The sequence below is a fragment of the Chamaea fasciata genome, unplaced genomic scaffold (genome assembly GCF_029207755.1).
Source record: "Chamaea fasciata isolate MVZ Bird 193981 ecotype frontalis unplaced genomic scaffold, bChaFas1.0.hap1 SCAF_2, whole genome shotgun sequence".
NCBI lineage: Eukaryota > Metazoa > Chordata > Aves > Passeriformes > Sylviidae > Chamaea > Chamaea fasciata.
In genome coordinates this window covers 102,618,505-102,635,548 of record NW_027094087.1, presented here as the reverse complement: position 1 = coordinate 102,635,548, position 17,044 = coordinate 102,618,505, and the positions used below count along the sequence as shown (strand labels likewise).

At 39.1% G+C, this 17,044-nt stretch overlaps 1 long non-coding RNA gene across 2 annotated transcripts; it reads left to right on the top strand.

Annotated features, from left to right (window-relative positions):
• Positions 1–214: 214 nt before the first annotated feature.
• Positions 215–8,620, top strand: LOC136286097 (uncharacterized). Of its 2 annotated transcripts, none has more exons than XR_010719753.1 (4): positions 215–334; positions 5,891–5,970; positions 6,231–6,374; positions 6,975–8,620. It is a non-coding gene; the product is annotated as an uncharacterized lncRNA (long non-coding RNA). The 2 variants fall into 2 exon arrangements; XR_010719752.1 differs by having other exon boundaries at positions 6,967–8,620.
• The last annotated feature ends 8,424 nt before the right edge of the window (positions 8,621–17,044 follow it).

The following is a 17,044-nucleotide window of genomic DNA, read 5'->3' as shown; positions in this document are numbered from 1 at the left end:
ATAGAGAGGATCAAGCTAATGATTTCACCTGTCTTCTGAAAATTAGAGCACTGGTATGGATAAAGCAGAGTGTTGTTCTGGAGGCTCCTTAATTTTAGTGATATTTTAGTCAAAACCAGTTTGTTAAGCTGAACTGGTCTATCTGGTCTATTTACATGTGTTAATAGGAAAAAAAGTTAGATTTGGCAATTTCTGCAATTTTTCTTCAGAAATGAGGATGCTGAACTCATTTGTATTTCTGCCCATGGTGAAGCATGTAGTGATGGCAGCAGGGCCACCTTCGCATTCCTGGGTTCACAAATCAGTGTCCAGGGCTGCAAGCGTTTTCTCAGAGGTAAGACAGACAAGAGAAGTGCTCTCAGTCTTCTCAAAAAGAGACTCCTTTTATCTCTCCCTGCAAGGTGATCAGTGTTATCAGCTGGTTTGAGAGCCCATTTGTGCCAGAGCAGTGCAAAAGAAACAAAGCGTGACTGAGAGATATATGGAGTACAGTGCTTTTCAGAGCTTATTTTTAGACTGGAAATAATGTTGGTTTTAATCTCCCTTGATGGCTGTTTTCAAAGGTACACCGGATGGATATTGGTATTTTACCAGTCAGTGCAACCTTGTTTATAAAATCAAGGAAACATTTAAATGCACCAATATTGTAGATAGTAGCTTTTCTTTCAGTTTTTTTAGTGTGGTTTTTGTTTTGTTGTTTTTTGTGTTTGTTTGTTTGTTTGTTCGTTTTTTGTCTCAGCTAAAAATATGTTACTAACTGATTTTAACAGAATATGACATTTTCTTTGGTGTACACGGGGGAAGTGTTTGGGGTTTTTTTTTGGACAGAGCAGATTTCCTGTGATTCCCTAAATCTGTGTAGAAGGTCCCTACAGAAGACATGATACCACCTTTTACAGTACTTGTATTCTGAATACAATACGTTAGTTATGTATTTCTTATTCATATTCCCAAAGGAACTGGTACCTCCTTGGTGCTAGAGAAACTGTTGGGAGGTTCTTCTATTTTCAGCATCATCTTGGTTTCATGAAAGTCCCCTGGAGAGCTATATGTTGTGGTGGTAGAGCATACTTTACCACTGATTATCTGAACTTCTAGAGGTCACAGATGAACTGTTTGTCAGCTTCTTTCACTGGCTGAGAATGATTGTTCTCATGGTTTCTCTGCTGAGCTGACTTATGTTTGCATGTTTCCCTTCAGAGTTTTGGGAGTGCATCTGAATCCCTGTTTCTATGCAGAAAATCCAGACATTTTTCAATTCCATGGGTAAAAGTGCTGTGATAATCTGACCCTGTCAGCAGTGACAAAACTTGCAGGCCCTGGGAGGTGAGAAGGAAGAGGAGGGTGTGAAGAGTGAGGTGCACGCACTTTCAAGTCTGATTGTTTCTTCTGCTTGTATTTGACTGATGTGGAGACCACTTTTGGCTAAGGTGAATGATTCTTAGGTCCAAGAAATGACTTAGAAGCAGTTGTTGCCCTGATCCTGGCCTTTATTCATGTTCCTGCAAGTCTGTCGGGTGAGCTAAGACATGGCTGGGGAGGCTCTGTGCCAGGTGAGATTGTGTTCACCCATGACGGATCCCTTCAACCAGGACATACTGTCAGGTTAGGGCTGCTCTTGTTTGTTTGGCCAGGTCAAACTAGCTGGAAAAGGGGCTGGTTTGAATGTACAGCGGTAGCTAAATAGGTAATTGAAGACTGGGGGGGGACGGGACGGGCATTTTCTGGAGAGTCAGGGCAGGTTTGGTTGTTGTAATCCCTTGCTAATGAAGCTACCAATGCTGTAAATGGCAAAGAGAAAAAGAGGCTCAGGCTAAGCAGCAGGAAACCAGAGGACAAACACGTTTTAAACCTTCTCTTGCTATCTTGGTAGATGGCTTTGATCGTTTTACAGAAACAAATAGGGGAAAGAAATGACACCAGAGAGGCAAAAAATCCATTTTACCCTCCTTTTTCCTCTTTTTCTAATGTGTACTTTAATACAGATATGGCAAAGGTACAGAACAACAGCAAAAAAAAAATACAGATAGCAATTTCAAGAAAAAGGAAATGCACTAAATGCTACCTGCTGTCTCCTGCATTTCATATGAAAGGTAGTGAGTCTCACTGCACATGTTTTAATCTCAAGAATTCAAGTTTTAAGTGGAAATGTATTTTTTTTCACTGAAATTTTTGAATAAGTTTAAGAAAAGGCAGAGAGAGAGGAGAAACAGGCTAATCAAGGACTTACTTGTTTCGAAGTCTGTTACATCCAAATATCACAGAGAAACGCCTTAACAGAAGGGATGTTTTATCAAAGGAAAGCCAATGTGAGATCATAAAATGAAAGATGAAAATTGTCTTAATAGAAGATTAAAAGAAACATATATAGTCTCAAATTTGTTAGAGAAACAAGAAGAGCCTCAGATGAGACACTTGAAGAAAAAAAAAATTGTGTCTAGTACTCTTGAGAGAAGGTAACTGCAGTAATGTCATGCAAGACAATTAACTCAAGCTGTAGTGTTTCTATTCCTTCTTTCTCCCTCGTTGCTCTAGGGTTGGGATCCTACAGTCACTATCTGCCATTGGTGAAACAGCTGTGTAGAGGCTTTGCCAGGAAATGGTATGTGTTGGAACTTCACAAAGGGTGAGGGAAGTCCACACCTCATGAGAAACACCCCCAAAAAATGAGTTTAGATATCCTCTAGAGATCACAGAAATCAGAAGCAGCAGTATGGGATGTTAAAGAGGAATTGGCATGGTGAAGGCAACCACATGAGCCACACAGCTCAGGGTGGTCAAAAGTCCAGTCACAGTTTATCAGCACCTTCCTCAAGGAACTGATTGTAAATCAGGAGCATGTTTCTCTAAAGGCTCTGGATGAGTTTTTCTTACATAGCAGTTTAATTACAAAGTCTTTTTCTCATCTCTACCTGTCTTCAGCCATCTCTGATTTAAACAGGTGGGCCCTATTTTTTGGGTCTTCGACCTTTTTGTTGTTGAGCACACCTGAGACAGTGATGTGCTTCAGCATTTTAGGGCTTTTCTGTGCTTAAGATCCCAATTTTTTAGAGATTTAAGTAGAGTCAGGTGGTAGTTTTCTGTCATATCATACTAATGGACAATGCTTAATATGCCACAGAGCTTTGATGCCTACCTCTGAAAAACAGAAAGGAATATATCTTCTAATCTGTGGAACCAATATAGTAGCCAGCTCCTAGGATGGCTCACAATTTTTATATGGCTAGGTTGCAATTCCATGAAGCTTTATTCTGCTCAAATAATAGCCACTATCACCAAGGCCTACTCCTAAGTCCACCTGAAGCCATTAGAAAGGCACTCTTGGTCAAACTGCTTTGAAGAGTTGCCACCATCCATGTATTTATCTCTCTCGGTCTGAAGGGTGCATGAGGACTGCAGGCAAAGACACAAAGAATCTCTGACTGAGGCACTGAAAGCACCAGGAACCTAAGCGGACCTGGAGCAGCCCTGTGATGAGAAGTAGGGTTTACTATTTCAGACAGCGTCACACAGGCAGGGGCCTGCTTTTTTGACCTCAGCAGATGATTTTACATGGTTCTAAGCTGCAGTGGTTGGACCTGGGTCAGAAACTTTGAAGTGTGGGGGCTTTCTGACACCTTTTACTGTGCTTTGAAACAAATATCTGAGAAATCTATTGTACTTCTTTAGGAAGTCAGTGTTTTGTTTCTTTTTTCTTGCTCAGCTAATTATGTGTGATTATGAGCATGCCTCTATAAAATATCACAAAAAGAAATTTAGTTCAAATACTATAAGGACACAAATATGTAATACAAAAATCACCAGGGTGGATTTTCAATTAGAGTTTTCCTTATTTTTTCCTGGTGAATGCTCTCTGTAGTTCCTCTCAATGGTGATAACTGGTTACATTCATATATACATGTCAAAAGAAAAAACATGGGGAGTCTTTTAAGTCAGCTGTACAAAAGTACCTACTGCTGGTCCTTATTTGATAATTGAGAGAAAAAAGAAATACCCAACCAAATTACTAGATCTTTATAGGAGGCCAAAGAAGCTACAAAGTTCATTGTAACAAAATGCTATTACTGTAGTAGAAGTTGGACATAATACTAGCAGGAGAGGTTAAGAAGAGAGGTGAGAATCCATATTAGGTTGTCATGGTCAGCAGCTACATTTATATTATGATTTATATTGCCTCAAGATCCAGCTTCTTGCTGATATTGGAAAAAATATCTCTTTCTGTCACCTCTTTTCTCTAACCAAAGAAGAGCACTTTTCTCTGACCAAAGTGTGACCACGTGCCTAACATCTCACAAAAAAATTTCCCATATTCTCACCTTCTTCCCCCTGCTCCTCCCAGACATAGCCTGCCAAGCCTATCTCATTCCCCTACCCCCAGCTCCTACAGTCCAGTACCTCCTGGAGTCCTGCAGCCATGCTCTGTTTCACTGCAGTCTTTGCCTTTCCTGTTCCTTTTGCTCATCCTGATGGGACTTTTGCAGCAGCACTGCCACAGCTGGGGAAAGGATGTGGCCTCATTGTGGGGTCTGCAATACAAAATGTTTTCTGTTCCTTTCTTTTCTGTTGCTCTTTGGGTGAAAATAATTAAATTATATACTCTGCAAAGCCTTTCTGAGTATGGGGCCCCAAAGCAGCACAGGGATTTTTTTGCCAAAACCCCCTGTGAAACTCAACGCCACTTGGATATACAACTGCTCTTGCCATAGGGCTCAAGGCAGGACAATGCAGCTTTTCTATCAAGGTGCCAGATCCAGAATCATAACTAACATCTTGCACTTCTCACCCCAGTGGTCCTTTGGGGCTTGAGGAGGAAGCTGGACTGTGAATAACAAGGTATCTGAACAGTCAGTGACTCACTGGAAGACCGTGGTCTGAGATATTGACAGTCTGCCAACAATTTTTTCATGGTTGTCAGTAAGAGGAAAGATAAAAACTGAACCACAAAGTGGTGTTGATTTTTAAAGGTCAGCGTACTTGTGGTTCAAAGTCACTGTGGAAGCAATCTTCTGGATTTTCACAGAGATTTCACTGAAAAAAGGAGAACTGAAAAAAATGAGGATTACCTCCTTTTAACACAAAATATCCATAAATTGATACTCTGAATATCATGGCACAAACTTAACTGCATATTCTTCTTTGTGTTTCCAATGTGGAAATTATCTTGAACTTCTAAACATTTCTCATCATAGGAATGCCAAGTTTATAGAAGTATTTGCTTGTGCATTTGATTGTCTCTCACCCCAAAGGTGATGTAAAATAAGTATGTGCAATGGGATTACCAGGAAGAAACCAATGAACCCCCTTTCCTTGTAGTTCATCACCTGTATTGAGGAAGGTGGGAGAGCCCCCAGAGTTAACAAATGTGTCTGAAAATCATGTGTTCTTTTTATTGTAGTCTTACTGATCTTTACCAAGTTGACAAAATGACATCCAACTGGTAAAATATGCTAGTAATTGTGTACATTAATGCAGCTAACATCCCTGGGGTTTTCATTTGACATAAAACAAATTTAACAAAAAACAAAACCAAATTATCCTCCATATAAATGAGTTATAGTATGTTCCCAGTGCTGCAACCCCAGAAAAAAATGGAAGATTTTAAACCAGCTGAAAAAAGTCAGCCCATGGGAGAGCTGTAGGGCCCTGAACTAGAGATGGTTAGTTGGAATAATTTATCCTGCAGGTGAGTCTTTCCATCTCTGACAGCATCTGTCTCATTTGTTATTTTTCTGCCTCCTACTTTATCTGGCTCACAGATGTTACTTTCCCTGCATTTTTGTGAACATGTTAATACAATACTGAGATCTTTTCCCTTTTCATGTCTTGTTCTGCTGAATTACTCAGTCAAAATATATATTAATCAAGCCTAATTTCTTCCTTTGCTCCACAGATTCAGACAGTGATTATTGCTGAAGACACTATCTCATTGAAGAGTATATTGTACAACAATGCAATAATGCTCCATTTCAGGTAGGTAGTCCAGATTATCTTTTAAATTATTATACCATTCCTAGCTTGATTTTCTTTTCAGACTTAAAGCAGAATAATTTTAAAAACCTTTTAAAATATGGGTAAAAATAAGAATAGATATCAAATATAAGCTGACATAAGCCCATTTCATTCATGCTGAGAAATTTCTCACTTTCTGTAGAAAGTTTTGCAACTTCTTTTTTGCACAGCAGAATTAAACTTAAAACTCAATCCTCTCTTGCTGTCATTGCATCGTGCAGAATATCTGCTCACTGCAATTGTGGAGCTGACTTCTGTAAAGGTGAAAAAAGCCATTGTTCATCTTCATACTTCCATGCATTGATTAAGTCCCTGGCGCTGAGACTGAGATACAGAAAAGTAATGTGCCAACTTTAATTGTGCAGGTGAGAGGACCACTCTAATACAGTCACTGGGTTTTTTTTTCTTTATGATTCTTTAGGAGCTTTGTGACTTTCTTAGCTCTTCACTACCTTACATAGACAGCATTTTATCAGTAGAGTAACTGATGCAGAGCACTTCTGGAGTTATCCTGACTTAATTTAGAGAACAAAATGGCTGTAACTTTTGTTAAGGAGAAACTCAGCCTGTCCTGAAATCCATTTTCCTATAGACCTCTAAATTATGGCAAACCTAATTCAGAGTTACCAGAATATGGCGTTCTTTCTTGTATTGAGTAGACTTTTTCTTTTTTAATGTTAAAAAAATTAGAATTAATTTTTTTTCCTTGGGAACTTATAATGCTAATACTTGAAGTGGGGCGCCATTTAGCTAGATGGTGACTGCAACAGTAACATTACTTGTTAGAATAAGCTGGACTGACTTACTGCTTTTGTTGGGGTTTTTTAATGCTCATGAACTTGTAACACCATGCTGAAGATGCAAAGTGGAACTCTCGGGAAAAGAAAAGTGGTTTTCTGTTTTGGTTTTCTTTCTTTTTTTTTTTTTTTTTTTTTTTTTTTTTTTTTTTCTTTCAAGGAACATAGGACACTAAAGGAAAATGTACAGGAGATGAATGTTCTGAAAAATTTCTTAGAAAACTGTATTTATGTGGCTCCAAGAAAGGACTCCTTGACCTTCATCACTTCCTCATGACTAAGAAACACTGTGCCGTAGAAAGCACATACCAAATTATTTGTTCTTAGCCAGATCCTCTTCTGCTTGTCCACTCCTCCGCTTGTAGATCTTCTTGTCTCTAAAATGTGGTAACAAGACTAATAAGTTCACACTTCAGCCTTGACACAACTCAACAGAAATCTTTGTCTATCACAAGAAGCAAAAAAATTGAAACCCAGGCTTCCTGGCATCTGACTAGAGACATGGAATATCCAGAATGTCACAGCAAATTTAACGTTTTTGGTTCTTCACTAACTAAACCCTTTGCTTTATATGTATTAAGTCAAAATGTAAAAAAATCCCAAACCAACAAAATAAAAAAAACCCCACCACCAAAGAACACCCCCAACCCAAAAACAAACAAACAAACAAAACCCCAAACAAACAAAAAACAACAAAAACCCCCAAACCTTTCATTTGTGGATGGTAGTATTTGTATTCCTTTGAAAAATCTCTTAAAAGCATCAGGCAGTCCAACTCCTCTAGTTTTTGCGAGAACCTATAATAGAAAATTTGTCTTGCCTTGCCTCATTGTTTTTTGGTTGGCTGGTTGGTTTTGTCTTGGCCTTTCTGTGTTCATGGTATTTTCCTCCTTAATCCTCCTAATATTTAGGATTAGAACTCAATCCTTGCACTAGGTTCAGAAGTTTCCTGAATTAATCTGTTGTTGCTTGAATTCATTAACTGGGTTCTATTTTATTATGGAATGCTTAGGAATAACTGAAACTTCAGTGGAGACTGTCAACAACAAGCTGGAAGACCACTGATTAATTAATATATTGTAGTCTCTTTCACTTGGTTTTAGTTCTATACCATTGCCTAGGGGGACATATCTCTTAGATTGTCTGGCAGCAGCGTCATTATTAACAGAAATGGGCCATAACTTCTTCAAATAAAATCTTTTCATTGATCTTAAAAGAGAAATTTTAACTTTTGAGCCCTTTATTTAGTTTCATAGCTATCTTTTTTTTGTCATTGTAATGCTGGGACTCTGAGGTCTACTCTACAAGGTCATACCACTTTGTGCTGTGTATCATTAGGACTTGCAGGTCAAATACTCTTGGGTCAGGAGCTACACAGCTGTGAAACTCAAAAACAGCAGCAAATATTGAAGTTTAAGTGGATGGCATTTGTCCCCAGAAGTCACTTAACGTAAAAGTATCCAATGCCATTTTGATTCTGGAGGGAGCAGCTTTCAGATACCTTTCATAAAAAAAACCAAACTATTCCAATATTTAACCTACAGTCACTACAGTTTAGGACCACAGACAGTTTCAGATGTGCAGCTTACACCCAGATCTTCTTGAAATCAAGAAGAAAAAGGACATGCAAATAAGGCCCAGTGGCTAATTTCAAAAAGGCAATCAAAAGGTTCAAAATTATTTGTTGGTGTCTGATCTACAAAAATCACCAAAAGCTACCAGCTGGCATTTTTTGGCCATGGGAATGGCTGTAGGGATGCTAACTGTACTAGCCCCAGCACCAACAACTACCTTCTGTCTAATTAAATCCCATTTCAGTTTCAGGAACACAAGAATTCACTTTGTATTTTGTGAGATTATCTGGATTTTTTAAAAAATAAAAATTAGTCAGTGTAATATGCATTTTCTTTCTTTCTTTTTTTTTTTTTTTACTTTTAGGAAAAGACTGTCCCAAGAGCAAAACAATTACTGAAAAATTTTGAATACTGTATGTAACAGTTTTGAGTAATATTGTTTAACATTCAGCTGAAAGATTGTGACAAGATACAATAATAAGTGTGATGTAAGAAGAATAGGATTTGGTAGCATAGGAAAGGGTAGAATAGGATAAACAGAACAGGAATCAGTGAGTGCCCTGAAAGAACATGGTCTTCCTAAGGCTGAAATCTGTATTCACATGGGCTAGTGGAATAGCAATATGTATTCTACATAACCACATTAATTCAAAAAACTTTGCATTTCTGAAGGGTGTGTAAATTGCTGTAGGTTATTCAGAGATTTGGGGTTATTCCATCTGTCTTATCAGTTCTTAATTTTCCCCTTACTTATTTCCCCACTAATTTTTGTCTCAGATACTTCACATTAGGAGGTCTTTGTCTTCACTGTCATTGACTTTTGGAATAGTTTGTTCCCTGTAGTGTAAACTGTACTTATGGGAATGCACCATCATTGTAGACATTCCTCCTATAATATGGAGAAATCAAATCAAATATACCAGGAAATTTTTATATCAGATATTCTCACTAAGACATTTAAGAAAGGAAGTGAAAGCCAAGTTGAAAGATCTTTAGTGGCTTGACCCAGAGGCTGCTGACATAGGTGCCCCACAGCACAGTGTGTGTGCCTTTGCTGCATAAACATGGATCAGCAGTCAGAAGCATCAAAGGCTGGATTTGACTCATTCCTCTATAAACAGTTATTTCTCACTAGGTTATTGCAGGTCACTCATATTATAATTTGAATTTCAAATTTCTATGACCTAAAAATGATCTACAGACCTGTAGGATCTACCGAATCAATGGATATTATAGACATGTTTAATAAAGGAAAAATTATATCAACGCTTGGAAAACTAGGAAAAAATATCAGTTTCCTGCACAGATTTAAGATTTATTTTGTTTTGACTAATGTCTGTATGAAAAGGATGCACAAATATGTATAATTTCTCCAATGACTTTTAAGCTGTTTTACCGAATTTCATGGGATGATAGAGGACATAGATACACAATTTTCTAACAGGTTTGAAGTGGAAAAGTTGACTAGGAAAAAAAAAAAGTGGGGGGACCAGTAAAGGGACAGACTAACATGAGCACATCCTCAATTGCAGCAGGCAGACCACCTGTGAAATAGGTGTTTTGGCTGTTTGAGCCGAGGGAAAAGGATTGGTCAGAGCTTAGTTTGTTAGCAAATTCGACTATAATTCATCTTTAATAAATCAGGCTTTGCTTTTTCTACTGGTCCCAGAACAGTTTGTTATATGTTTAATTTAGGGTCCTGTGTCTGCCATAAATCTGGGGCTGTTTTTCAAGCAGTGACAGTGATATATTGGTATGACTATGTTGGCTCCCAGAGGTGGGACTGTAGGCATGGTAAACAAACAGGCCTGATGTTTCCCTTCCCTTTTTTCTTAAAACAAAAACAAACACAAACAAACAAACAAACAAAACAACAAGGATTATCATCATCACATTCATCTGTGGTCAGAGTCCATGAACGTGGTTTACTCTTGACCAGAGGGGCTCTGAAAGAACTAATTTTTGCTGGGTGAATTTCAATCAGTGTGATCCAGTTTAATTTTTTCTCTGATGATCTAATTTAAACAATATCAAAACTTTCTGAACAACATGGAACTGGACTGGATCTCCTGGGCAGACTCTAAAAGAAGCCTTTTTCTTTCAAGACTTTTTCTTTGTTTCAGCAGAAGTGGGAGAGCAGTTCCCAAGAATAAAAGGGAATTGGAGCAGGCCAGAGAAAGGTGAGGTGCCTGGGCAGGAAGAAGAGAAAATAAGAGACCTGGAAAGTAGTGAGAGAGGGAGTGGCTGAGAGGACCAAAGGCCAAGGGCATACGTTTGTTTTTCTTTTGCCAGAAAACACTTGCAAAGGCCACTGTCTAACCATTTTTCTTGGTTCATGCAGGATAGAGACACATGGCTACTTTTTAGCCAGGGAGATTTTATGTCAAGGTGGCTCTGTACGATGCTGCTTCAATTATACGTACCCTGATACTTATTTTTGAAGACAGCATGAATTTTGGAGTTGAACAGCTGGCTTTGTACACCTTGCCTTATTGTCTTATCATAATATATGAGTTAATGGAGATATATAATTAAAGGAAAAATGCCAAAAAACAAAGTCTAGATATAAATAATGCAGCTGGAATGAACCCCCGCTAAGAGATGGACAAGACTGTTGATACCTGCTCGTCTCCTTCTTCTCTACCCACAGCCACATAAAATGTGAGGTTTTCCTCAACTGGTACAGATTTCCTTTGCTGGCAAGGCTAATGGAGAATGGAAACTCAAGGGCAGCTTTTTTTGTTGCACCTGCAGTGTAAATAGACCAATAGCTTAAATATGGCCAAAGAAAGGCTTTTCATCCACCATGATGACTTATTAAACTGTGAAATGTGGGATTAGTTAAAAGGAGGGGCAGAAATGGTTATGAATGCTGCTTATATTTTGATAGTGATGCTCTCAAGTAAGGCTAGGACACGGAGGTTTTGAGCTCTACAGTGAGAAAACTTGGACTGAAACAATTTCAAATCTCTTTCTCCAGATCCCTTTACATCCTTCCTTGTCTGTGATAACACACGCCCTCTGATCTCCCTTCAAGCTATAAGCACACAGATTGCTAAAACCATCTTTTTTTCCCTTTTGACCCGATTATGACGCTTCCAGCTTTGAAACATTATTTATGCTGTCTTCTTCTCTCTTTTCTTTTCTTCTCTGTGCCATCTCCTTCAAAGACCCACACAATTCCTTTTCCTTATTTAATCCCTCTGACATGCTTCCAAATGCCCTTAGTCTTTTGCAAGTGCTTTCTGATCTTTTCTGACAGCTTAGACGACAGTTGGCTCATGTTGTTCCAATTATTTGCAAAATTTTTCATAGTGTTTGGAGATCAGATCTGTCTGAGAAGAGAAAATGTCTATCATTGCATAATTTCTTATGGAAGATTTTTCTAAAGCTTCCCCTGAACCTCTTTGGTTCACAACAAGAAAAAATACGGAAACGAAATGGGAACAGTTGTGAGTTCTTATGCTGATGGTGGAAAGGCTGGGTAGCAGCCTATTGGAGGGAGATGGAGTCCTGAAATCCACACAAACATCGCCTTTACTTGGTATGTGTCCTTTGAGGTTTGTTTATCATTGGCATAAAGTCTGTTGTAAACAATCAAGTGCCAAAATTATCATCCCACATTTACCTGGATCTCGTGCTGACCATCTAGGGGAAAAGTTGCTTCTAATATGAAAACAAAGCATGGTTAATAGTGATACTTGAGAGAAAGAATATGGTCAGATACCAATTAAAACTGGGATAGCTGTTTCTTCCAGAAACTCCTTCCTTTCAAACCATTAGGTGCACTGTGGGTGCAGTGGTGTTATATCTTCTAATATAATGGAGAATTTTAATAAAAATCAAAAACAGGTAAAAAATGTTTTGAAGAGGAATTGAAGTTTGTCTGTGCATCACCACGGCCTTTCCACTTTCTCCTGGCCAAACATAGGATGCAGGGCTTTAAGGGACCAGTTTCACAGGCACACATCTGGTGAGGTAGAAGGTGTGACCCTCAGTCACTGAGCTGCACCCCAGCGTTTTCACTCCATGTTGTGTCATACCTGATTGAGGCCCTTTGACTTCGTGGCTCTGCAGGGAAGATGAATGTTTATGGAATTACAGCAAGCTGAGCTCCCCAGACACACATACCCTCAAAGTGTGCCTGCTTCTATAAACTCAGAAAGCTTTGATTAATAGGAATTGCACAAGACTTTAAGGCGCACTTTATTTCATTGATGAACTTTGAGGTGTCTCCTGCAGTAACAGTTTTGTAAACTGTAATCGTTAACATCGCTTATTCAGGATTTACAGGAGTGACTAACGTTGCCTATTTTTTCCGGCTGCTACAGGGATAAATAACTGATGTTGAAGAAGCAAATCAGGATCTCTGTGGAAAAAAAAAAAAAAAAGAAAAAAAAAAAAAGAATTGTGTGTGGGTTTTGAAACCAGCAAATCATTTTTCTGAGGTGCCTGTAAAAGTACATGGTGTGATGTGACTGTTTTGTAAGGGAGGGAAGGGTGATGTGTGGGCTCCATTACATAATATTATTGCAGAGTTTGAACAGTGAAGGGGCACAATGGAAAAGGGATATCATGGAAATCAATTTACAAAAATTGAACTGTTTGTTCAAAACCTCCTCCATAACAGGATTAACTGCCAAGGAAATTAAAAATTATGTAAGAGGAAGAGCTGAAGAGATAATCCAGGATGATCCAAAGGATTTTGCAGATATCTCTGCAATGTTAACAATCTTGTCATTAAATCTAGCAGTTTAATGAGCTACATTCTTCATTGGTACACGTACAGTTCCATGTACACACTTAATGGGTTTTTTATTTTGACATAGATCTGAGCTCGATACACTTGTTGTAGAGTATCATGTTGTGCATCAGAACGCGTATATTTAGCAGTGCACTCCTGTTGAAGGCAGTATATCTGTGATGATTAAAAAGCCCAGGATGTGGTTCATAAACCATTATTTTCAGGGATGTCTGAAACAAGTGCTTGAAATCCTGCTTTGTACCCACAGTGATGTATAGCACCGGCTTGTATCTGCAGTTTCATCTGTCTCTTGGTGTTTGGTGCTGTCAGGCGTTTTGACACATTCTACTTTTATTGGCTGAAAAATAATGTAATAGTAAATAAGAATAGAATGAGCCAGTTGCCTTCACAAGAAAAACACTTTAGGAAAGGTGCTGAGATTCCCTTGATGATTAAATTGTGCCTCTTGAATTTGCATGAGTATCCTTGTGAAGCTACATGACTGTTTGTGTGAATACAGTGAAGGCAAATTTGGGACCATCTGCATCTCACAGGTCACACCAGGAGCAGCCTGTGACAAAAGCTGACTCTTGGCTGGTTTCTTATCCTGTGCTCTGTTACCGTGAATCTGCTGCAGTAGGAATGTGTTACAGAAGTCAGTGAGTGATTGCTGCCCTTCCCTCTCCTGCCTTTTGCTCTCTTTTTATTCCTTACTGCTCCTGGAGCTTTCTTGAAGCACATTGAGTGCCGTCCTTAGCAACTCTCCTTGAAGTTTGTGGCTCCAATCAATCTCTTCTTCCCGTGAATAATCCCAACATTCTTTCCTAAATTATTAATTTTTCCTTCACTTTGGGCTTCCCTTGCTTCAGCCAACTCTCTTTGCAACACAGCACACGTCTCCTCCTCTGAATGTGAAGTGTGCAGATCAACTCAATGTTTTATGATGTCCTAATTACTGTACTCACAGGTTACTGGGTTACAGCAGTATGCCAGAGGGTCAATGAACCTTTTAAGTTAAATGAGAAGATGTATCTTCATGGGACCTAATTAGAAGGTGAAGTTAATAAAGACAGAAGGGGAAAAAAGCCAGTAAGAAAGTCAGATACCTTCAAAAGCTGTTGAAAGAAGTTGTCTATTGGGCTTATTTTAGGACTGTCTGAGCATTGCCGAGGGGTGTATCGTGAGGATCTTTGTGAGAGCCTGATGATGAGGGCTGGAAATTCCCAAGTGGCAGTTCCCTGGGGAAGCCGAGGATTTACACCTGCACATCCTTGTGGCACATCCTCACAGGAGAGACAGGAGGAGCCAGAGGACAAGCAAGGAACTTGAGTGGCTGCTTGCATGGTGTTGGGAGGCTAAGCAGAGGATGGGGAAGCAGCAGCAGTAGTTTCCTGATGCTTGCTGCTTTAATGCTACCCGGGAACCCTGTGCCAGAGAATCAGAGTCTACTGGAAGCAGAGACAACTTCCAGGGCAAGTAAATCAGAAAAGCTCCTGTTGGAGCACACAGAGACTGTTAGACCATACAGACTTTTACTGATGCCATATATAATGGGACCCCTACATTTTTATGGAGCCATTCTGTTGGGATTTTGAAGCACTATTCTGGAGCACTGGGAAAAATGATTGCTCCAAGACTCGGTATTTCTGAATTATTCAATTACAGTGTTGTTTTTGAGAATCATACATGGAATGAAAATAGATGTTGTCTCTCCCCACACAACCTTGGGCAGAAAAAATCACCATGAGTTTGGAATGGTGTTTCTTGACCCCACTGAATTGTTTTTGAAATTGAAACTGCACTGCAATGGTTTCCTTCATTATTACTGATTCAATACTAAGAATAGAAATCTAGTATTATTATTATTCTGTGTTCATGTTCCTCACAGGAGTTTATGTAACCAGGTCCCCATATACAAGTGTAGAAACCTACTGAATTCTGTGTGAGCTAAGTATTGAGATGTATTTTTTTCCACAAATGCAATTTGCTTGAAAGGACAAGACTCTGGCTTTGACTTTCACACATAAATCTCATTTCCCACTTTATATATGTTAATTTAATCCTCAGATTCTTTCACCTTTTCATCAGCAGTGTGAAGTTAGATCCTCTCTGGACCCTAAACAGAGAGAGGGTCCCTGGTCAGTATGTAAAATATACCTACTCCTCAGTGTTCGGGTGCTTGCTAAGCATAATCTTTTAAATTTATTAAATTATTTGTATAAGCAATTTTTTATGGTTTTGGCTGTCTGTTTAGATTTGGGCTTTTTTGTAGAGAGAATGAGAATTAATAAAGCCTCTGTGATTTAATTTTCATCACTTTTTGGCCCAAGAATATATTCTTTTTGTGGCGTTAATCTCTTAGAGAAATTCTCACCTTTTTTATCTTTGTGGGCGAGGTGTAATAAAAGGATTCTCCAGGCAGGTCCATGGCACAGTCTGACAGGCTGAGTAAGCAATGTTGTTCCTGCTTTCACAAGTACAAGAGCCTTCAACCTTGATGCTTTGGAAGTGTGGGCTCCTTGCTGAGTTGGGTCACCCATGGAAGGAGGAGCAACACAAGGCTCTGAGAATGTCAGATGGGCCTATAGCCTTCAGATAACCATAGAGCCATCGTGTGATTTGGGGTGGGGGGCACCTCAAAGACCACGTGTTTCCCACCTCCTGCCATGTGCAGGGACGCTTTCCACAGGACCAGGTTTCTCAGAGCCACATCCAGCCTGGCCTGGAACACTGCCAGGGATGGGACAAAACTCTGGGTGCTCGAGAACACACAGAAAAGCTGTGCAGTCTATATGCACCAGCACTACCATAAATTTGGGCATTGCTGCTAGAGGTGGCTCATCCCAGGTGGCCTCCTGGCAGCAGCACTTTGTTGACTCCTATTGGCAAGCAAGGAGTGCAGAGAGGAGCATGCCAGCTGAATTTCCTTGTTACTTTGGTGTGCCTCAGGGTGCTGCTTTGAAAAAGCAATTCCCTACCTGAACTAAGGAGTGGTTTAGAACTCACAGTGTAAGAAAGTCAAATTACAAAGGTCAATATTAAAAACAAGAGTTTTGCTTATGATGTGGATGAAATATTCAGAATCACACAGAGAAATGTCTGGGCAGCCAAATTTGCCTGATAGATCTGGAGTTATCTTAGGTGAATGACACTGCTTAAAAATAGCTGATGACAGGGATGTGCAAGTAGATGCTCAGACACTGTGTTTTTTTCTTGTGTTTGTGAGGTTTTGGTTTTTTGTTTTTGTTTTTTTGTTTTGGTTTGGGGTTTTTTTGTCTGATTTTGTTTTTTGTTGTGAAGGAGTAGGAGAGATTTCAGCAAGTATTTTATTCTGATGAAATAGAATTCAGATTTCAGATCCTGCATATTATTGAACTTTTTCTAATGGAGCTGAAGCACCTGCAGAGATGGCATCATCCAGCAGAACAGCAAACAGAGCAGGTCGGAATGACTGTTTACAGAAATTAAAATAAATCTAGATCTATAAGATTTGTCATTCAGCAAGATGTTGGAGATACCCACATTTTGGAGAAAGTGTGGGGAAATGGTAAAGGGAAAATGAGGATAACTGAGGAAATTATGCCAGCCTTCCCAGGAAATGGGGATGGTCCCTGTGGATGTCACATGTGTCAATGTCCTTGAAGCAGCCTGTAATCACGGATGAGATCAATTTCTATTCAGGAGATGCAAAAATCTTCTTTAAATCTAAAAGAAAGAAGCTGAATTTATTTTATAATTGTAATGGATGGGGAAAGAATTTGGGTAAACATTGTAAAAAAGCAATTGTTTCTTGTGTGTGGAACTAAGTGACCTATGGAAGAAAAATACTCAGCTGAAGAGTCAGAAGAAGCACAGAATTCCTTCCTATAACAGTTCTCAGTAGATTTTATTTAATATATAGTTTATATTGCTGAAATATG